The sequence below is a fragment of the Phacochoerus africanus genome, chromosome 4 (genome assembly GCF_016906955.1).
Source record: "Phacochoerus africanus isolate WHEZ1 chromosome 4, ROS_Pafr_v1, whole genome shotgun sequence".
Taxonomy (NCBI): domain Eukaryota; kingdom Metazoa; phylum Chordata; class Mammalia; order Artiodactyla; family Suidae; genus Phacochoerus; species Phacochoerus africanus.
This window is the reverse complement of record NC_062547.1, coordinates 137793751-137801803: the sequence shown is the minus strand read 5'-3', so window position 1 is coordinate 137801803 and position 8053 is coordinate 137793751.

The following is an 8053-nucleotide window of genomic DNA, read 5'->3' as shown; positions in this document are numbered from 1 at the left end:
CTGTGACGAGACACGGTGCTCTGTGCCTGTCCTGTATTGGGGCATTTAATTCTCACCACTGTCCCATCTGTAATGTTATTATCAAGATTATGATTCTCTTTTTCCAGAGGAGGAAGTAGAGGTGCAGAGAAGCACTGAGTGGGAGGCTGGGATTCTAAGCCAGAAAGCCCAACTCCACAACTCGCTCGTCTCTGGGAAACCAGGATACACATTAATTTATCCATCATTCATTCATTCATGGAGCACCTGCTGTGTGCCAGGCCCTGAGCTGGTGCTGGGGCGCTGCGGCAAACAAGGAAGACACAAAACCCTACTGTCCTTTGGGGCTCGGGGACTGAGAGGAGGCCCCAGAAGGAGACTCTGCAGGTGTGAGGAGTGGCACCAAGAGGCAACGGGGACACCCAGACAGCCATGGACTCTGCCAGCCTGGAACAGGGTTGGGAAGGTGAGGGGCAGATGAGGCCAGTCAGGAAAGGGAGCCCTGTGAAATAACCACGTTGCAGATGCTTTTAGGTAAAACAAGAACCAGCCTCACCCAGGGGCAAAGGGAGGAGTCTCCAGGCAGAACAGGCAGCCAGCCAAGGCCTTGAGTTGGGGAGCAGCTTCGAGCTTTCGAGGAACTGAGGAAGAGAGGGTGAGGGCCCGGCTGGAGGCCAGTAGGAAGTAAGAGGCAGCACCGCAGGCTAGGGGCAGTGCCTGGTACCCACATCACAAGACAAGGCTTGGCAGGACCCTCCCAGAGGCCTGCAGGAGAAGCTAGGACCCCACTGCCAACAGGAAGCAGTGATAACACAAGGCAGAACACGGCAGGGTGAGGCAGGATGAGCCAGGGTAAGGCCTGCTGCGATAGGTCAGTGAGCTACGCCAAGCAGAGACGGGACCTGGGGCCTCAGCACGGGTGCGCCTGCAGCACTGCGGACTCCATGTGCTTCTTCGGCAGTGCCTGTCACCCATCACGAGGGTCTGCCGTGTGGAGTTTAGGCTGGCCCAGGCCTCGCCATTACAACTGAACACTCCTGAGGTCCCTTTTTTGTGGCCACTTCTGCATATGCAGAAGTGCCAGGACCAGGGATCGAACCCATGCCACAGCAGCGACCTGAGCTGCGGCGGGGACAACCAACGCCAGACCCCCAATCTGCTGAGCCACAAGGGAACCCCTCAAGTTCCTTATAGAATAAGACTATCTGGATAAGCTGGAAAGCAGGGAGAGAAGATGCCCGGAGTCCTGGCACGCAACGAGAATGATGTCTGTATCTCTTTCTTTGCCATCCTTTACACAGTGTTGCTGTTTCACATACTCGCAATCACAGTGTTTACATGACCTTGTGTCGTCTCTACCGACCGCAGAGGCATCCACTCCGCAGCATTCCACAGATGCTGTAATCATGAGTCTTCACACCAGTGTAGTATTTCATTTAGAGTTTTCATTGTTTACTTAGCCAGCTCCTCCGCTGTTCGGCGTTGAGGTTAACTCTTCATTTTTAACAAGGAAGATCTTTGCATGTGACCTTTCTCCCTTATCAAGTTTTCAAATAGATTTTCTGGGAGTTCCCGCTGTGGCACAATGGGATTGGCGGTGTCTTGGGTGTGCCAGAACATGGGTTCGACCCCCAGCCTGGCACAATGGGTTAAGGATTCAGCATTCCTGCAGCGGAGGCTTAGGTCACAACTGCAGCTCGGATCTGGGAGCCCCATAGGCCATGGGGTGGCCAAAAATGAGAGACAAAAAAAAAAAAAAAGACTTTTCTGAAGTGGATTAAAAGGCCGAAATGGTTTATTTCAAACAATCTGGATACATACTATTAACATGAGCTCCCCAAATCTTGTCCCACCAGTAATGGTTAAGGGGGCCTTCCTTAGTTTGCCATTGTCAGCTTTGGATGCTACTACTGAAAATAAGGATTTCCTGGGAGTTCCCGTCGTGGCTCAATGGTTAACGAATCTGACTAGGAACCCTGAGGTTGCGGATTCGATCCCTGACCTCACTCCGTGGGTTAAGGATCCGGCGTTGCCGTGAGCTGTGGTGTAGGTCGCAGATGCGGCTCGGATCCCACGTTGCTGTGGCTAGCTCCGATTAGACCCCTAGCCTGGGAACCTCCATATGCCGCATGAGTGGCCCTAGAAAAGGCAAAAAGACAAAAAAAAAAAAAGAAAAGAAGGATTTCCTGGGTGGGCAGGACCAAAACAAAAATGCCATGACACTTCAGCATCGACGTGCTTTCCTTGACTGCTGGTGAGGATGGCCATTCTTTTATGAGTTGGTTAATAATTGCTTTTCTTTCTTTCTTCTCCCCGAACTGTCCTTTGAGGTCCTTTGCTTGCATTCTTAATACAGTTAAGCTGCCTGTCTGCCATGAGGTGGTGCTGAATGAGTAAATGCCAGTTGGTGGTTTGTCGTGTTTGCTGCAAGCTTTTTCCTCCGTGTTTAGGGCCAGCCCCGGTACCCTGTTAACCCTCGGCTGCCAAGAGGCTGCCTGGAGCCTCCTTCAACACCGCCTGGCTACACCTTGCACCGTTTTCTCTGAGCGTAGGTGGTTCAGGCTTCCTAAACATTCCAAGTGCAAAGAAAACCCCGAGAGGTCCTTGGGGAACCCGAGCCCCACATCCCCTCACCTCAGAGCAAGGCCCTGGGACAGAGGTCCGTATGCAGGTCTCTGGTAAAGAGCCAGCAAAGCGGAGGCGGCTTGGCTGCCCTGGGTTCCACAGGCTGGGCACTCGGCGAGGCAGGCGGACCTCAGCGGACGGGATGCTGGAGAAGAAGGGGCGCTGCGCTGGCGGCTGCACTACCCCGTGGAAGCAGGCATTCTGAAGTTCCCCACATGGAATGAGTGGTGACAGGCGGCACAGGTCTCTGGAGCCCAGGATCTCACGGTGGTCTCAGCAGTCGGGGGCAGGAACAAGCTGACAGTCATGCTCTACTGGGTTATTTGAAGCCGCCCCCTTTCTGGGCCTCGGCTTCCTCACCCGTGCAAAGGGCAAACTGGGGCATCGGCCCTACCAATGCTGGGTTCTAGGATGGCCCACCAGGAAAGTACAAGCGGATGCCCCCTTGGAGAAGGTCTGTCCTGGGAAGAACTGGAGGTCGGGGCAGAAAGGAATCCCAGCTCCCAGGGCAGGAAACCAGCCTTGGCAAGTCAAGAGGCACCTTCCAGCACCTTCTAGCACACCTAGGAGGTGGATCCCACACTCCTGCTCATTCACCTCCCTCTCCACCTCCCCCAGGGACCTCTTTTCTGAAGCCAGTGCCCTGGGGAAGGACTGGTTTTCCTGGAAACACAGCCTTGTCAATGGCGCACGAGCCTACACCCTACACACACACACACACACACACACACACACACACACACCTGTGACCTTGTAGTCTACGCAGACTGAATTCAGCAGTGCTCTTTCACTCCCCTAGGCATTTGCCTGAAACATGTTTTTTAAAATTTACTCCAAAGATATGCGATGAGCCCCTACTATGCATGACGCACGGATGCAGCACCAAGGACAAGCAAGACAGACAGAGTAGCCACCTTCACAGAACCGGCAAGCCAGAGGACAACCCACATGAAGGTGTTGTTGTTATAGTGTAAACAGTCAGATAGGTCAGGGGCACAGAGAGTGACTGCTGGCAGGGGGAGTGGTCGGGGTGCTACTGTGCTGGGTCTGAAGAGTGGCTATTGGAACTGAGGCTTCAGTAAGGAGAGGAGGGCCACCTGCCAGCGTCTGGCTGTGAAGAGCAGTTTGGCAGAGGGGCCGGCAAGCACAAAGATGCTGAGAAGGGGACAGGCTGGCCATGTCTGACGGGTAAGCCAAGGCAGTGTGGTGCAGCCCAGCCCCGTGGAGAGAGGCAGATGCTGGCCCCGAGGCCCGCAGGGAGCCCTGCTGAGGACCTGGGTTGGACTCTGGGTGAGGTCGGGTACCAGCCAGGATCTTGGCAGGGGGTTGTCCCTCAGCAGATCGTTGTGTGAGGACCAGGGACTGCAAAGGGCCAGGAGTGGCCTCCCTCCCCTTGTCATCTGGTGAACTGTCACCTGGTGAACTCCTTCTCTTCTTTCAGATGCCAACCCAATGGGCACGGCCCCTGGTCAGACCCCCTGGTTAGTCTCATAACACCGGCCTCCCTTCCGTGCACCTGCCTCCGGGGTAAGCGTGGGCTACCTTCGGTCATTTGATAATGTCTGTCTTCTCCACCAGACTCTGGCTCCTTGGGGACACATCTGCCTTTGCTCCTCTCAAATCCCTAGCACCGTGCACAAGCCTGGCACGCAGTGGGTGCTCCAGCAAGGTGACTAGAACACAAATGCAAATCCCCAGGGTCTCGATTGCTTTTCCACTCCTTCGAGGAATGGCCTTCTGCTTCTACTTCCTCCCCTCTCCTGGCCCCGCCTCATGCGTCCGCCTCGCCCATAGAACCCAGCATGACTATAAATGTCTCTCTCTCTCACATACTCATCCCCACACACACGGCTGTGTTCAAGAGGGCAGGGCATGAGTGTATTTATCCACTGTACCTCTGGGGTCCCCTTGAATCACATGATGCCATTATGCCTGCAACGCACTCCCTCACGCAGGCACACCTCCACCTGCACAGACGCCCCGCAGGAGCTCGGTCAACAGTCTGCGCCTCGAAGTCAGGGGTCAAGGACCCCTTCCCTTTCCTCGATGAGCAACTTCACCCAGAGACCCTCTGGCATCAGGGCCTCCCCATCCTCTCCTAGAACCCTCAGCCTCAAAATCACTCATACAAACAATCGCTTTACATTGTTGTCAAGACACAATGGCTGTCTTTAGCAAACCAAAGATGACACTACACAAACTAGAGCTTTGAACTGGGGACAAAACACTGGAGTGTCTGACCTTGATCTGGCCCAGGAAGCTGGAAAACTTTGGTCCCTATTTTTAGGGTCAACTACTTTTTTCGATTACAGCACAGTGCTCATGACTCCTAGTGCTGTTAGGTCTCGCTTAATTAATCAATATTATTCTTGAAACAAATGTGATAAAAATAATATTTTGTTAAAAATATATGTATTCCATGGAGTTCCCATTGTGGCTTGGCAGGATATGAACCCGACTAGTATTCATGAGGATGCAAGTTCAATCCCTGGCATTGCTCAGTGGGTTAAGGATCTGGTGTTGCCGTGAGCTGTGATGTTGGTTGTGGACACAGCTCGGACTCTGAGTTGCTGCGGCTGTGGTGTAGGCTGGCAGCCGCAGCTCTGATTCAACCAAGCCTGGGAACCTCCATATGCCACGGATGCAGCCCTAAAAAGCAAATACACACACACACACACGTACATATTTCATATATTCTGCAAACGTTTGGTATTAGAGACATTCCTTTTGCAGAATAAAAAAAAATTATTATTATACTTTTGGAGGACAGTTTGCACTAAAAGCCTTAAAATGGGCATGTCCCATGGCCCTGTGATTCTGTTTCTGAGACATGATCCAATGTTTGAAGGGCTACTGTAAAACTGAGCTATCAGAATATGTGTCACACAGAACGGCTTGTAAAGGCACAGCATTCAAAAGAATCCAAGCGTCCAGCAGGGAGCCGTCACTGAAAGTAAGTACAGGACAAGAGAACACGCTGGACCCAAACTACTACTAAGAGCACTTACGGAGCACTTGGGGCGACAGACCACATTAAAAGCTTTATAGGCATCATCTCATTTAACTCTCACTATTATCATCCCCAACTCAGAGGTGAGAAAATCAAGACCTAAAAGGGTTAGGTCACAAGCCAAGGTCATAGCGCTGGTAGCCAGGATTCACACTCAGGAGGCCTGTCTGACTCCGGACGCCAAGCTCTTAACCATTACACCCTACGGCCTCAAATGATGTCACTGAAAGAGATATTGCAGAAGTAAGATCGGTTGTACGGAACAATGTTGACAATAGAGCGAAAGGCAAAACGAGCCAGTTACTAAACAGGACACGCACATGGATCCCATGTGGGCACATGCATGGAAACAAAGACAGAAGGGTTTGCACAAGTAAGGCCGTGGCATCTCAGTATAGACTGCTGAGTGCGTGATGGCGGGTGCATTCTGTGTGTTCTCTCCTGCTTGTGTCATCTGATTTTCCTATAATGAAGATGTGCTAGTTTTATACTGAATTTTTCTTTTCTTTCTTTCCTTTTTTTTTTTTTTTTTTTTTGCTTTTTAGGGCCACACCTGCGGCATATCAAAGTCCCCAGGCTAGGGGTTGAATAAAAGCTATGGCTGCCGGGCTATACCACAGCCACAGCCACACAGGATCCGAGCCACATCTGCAACCTACACCACAGCTCAGAGCAACTCTGGATTCTTAACCCACTGAGTGAGGCCAGGGATCGAATCCACATCCTCATGGATCCTAGTCAGGTTCGTTAACCGCTGAGCCACAAAGGGAACTTCAAACAATAAATTTTGAATTTTTAAAAATTAACAAATGCCAAAAATCACTTCCTTGCACGTATCTTCTTCATAAACCCAAGTGGCCGGCCGTTGGCCTTGCTTTAAGTACAGATACAACGATTTGCACAGGACTCAGGACGTGGCCCAAAGCCAATTCACAGGGTCCACTGGCTCTTCATGGCTCAGCTTCCCCTCAAGGCAGCCAAGCCTCTCCAAGGGCAAGAGGCAGCACAGAGTCTCCCCCCTTTACTGCTCAGCAGCCCGTCCAGCCTGTCCCCCAGGATTCTCTCTGGCACTTGAGCCCCCAGGGAGCTGCTGGGCTGACAACACAGAGCTGTGTGAGCTGGAAGAGCCTGGCGGCTTCGGCCCTGGCTTCAGCTCTGGCCTGGAAGCCAAGCCCAGGGACCCTCAGAGTCTGAGACACTCCATCTCTCGTCACTGGGTCTTTCAAGGAAGTACTTGAGCAAGAAGTGAAGAGCACACAGGCCTGAAGGATGTCAAATGGCTCGGGGTCAGGAGGCCCAGTTCTGCGGCCACACTACCAGGGCCCCCCCAGCCTAGTCACCTGCTTCCTCGCTATGCGATCTCGGGCAAGCTATGTCTTCTCCCTGAGCCTGTTCCCATGCCTATCAAATCAAGCATGAAAATACCAACTTGGAAAAGGACTTGTCAAAAACACTAATATGTATTTACATATACCACATAATAAATATAAATATATACTATTTTGTTTTTATAAATATAATCCTACCTAATAGATGTATTAGTATATACTATATAATAGACATATAAACATATAGCTATAGACACCATATAATAGGCACATAAATATATATACTACATAATAAATACAGATAAGATAACAATGGCCGTAAGTAATATGTCCTGGGCATGCACTGCTGGTGAGGCACGCAAATGCTTTCTAAGCATGATCTCACTGCATTCTCCCAGCTGCCGTTGGACAGGCTCTGGGACCATCCCACTTGGTAGATGATGAGCCCAAGGTGTAGCTGCCGAAGTCACCTGCCCTGTAAGCAGAGGGAACTTCTGTCTCTGCGTCTGGCACAGTATCGAGAACATGGACTTTGGGTGGTTATCTACCACATCTCCCTGCCCAGCCACTGCCTAACTTTGGAGAATGATGTGACAGTGAGAATTCCCACTTGGTCCCCCCACCCCACCCCAAGTGGCTGGAACAGTAACAGGGCCACGTGCATCTAGAAGCCTTCCTCTCAGTGTCACCAAACCTCCCCACACACTCTCTTTGAGCCAGCTCCAGGGACCACAGGTCATGGCCTTGCTGCTGTTCCTCCTATGGGGACCTCCCTCCAAACCTGGCCTGTGCTGTGGCCAGCTGGGATGCTGGTCCGACAGAGACAGCTCACACCCCAGGAGGCAGGCCGGCTGGTACTCACCGCTGGGCACCTGCCCCCAGACCCTTTCAGGTCTCCTCAGAGACTCTGGACTGGGTCTCCCAGCGGCTGGGGACAGCAGGTCAGAGGGAACTAGGAGAACCCGAAAAGCAGTGCCCCTGAAGCAGCCTCTCCACTGTCGGCTGGTGCCCAGGCACTGGCTGTGCGTGCGTGCTGGATCCCGGGTGTGCAAGTATGTGACGGAGAGCGAGTGTGCGAGCGAGAGGGTAGCGGATGTGAGTCCGAGGGTGC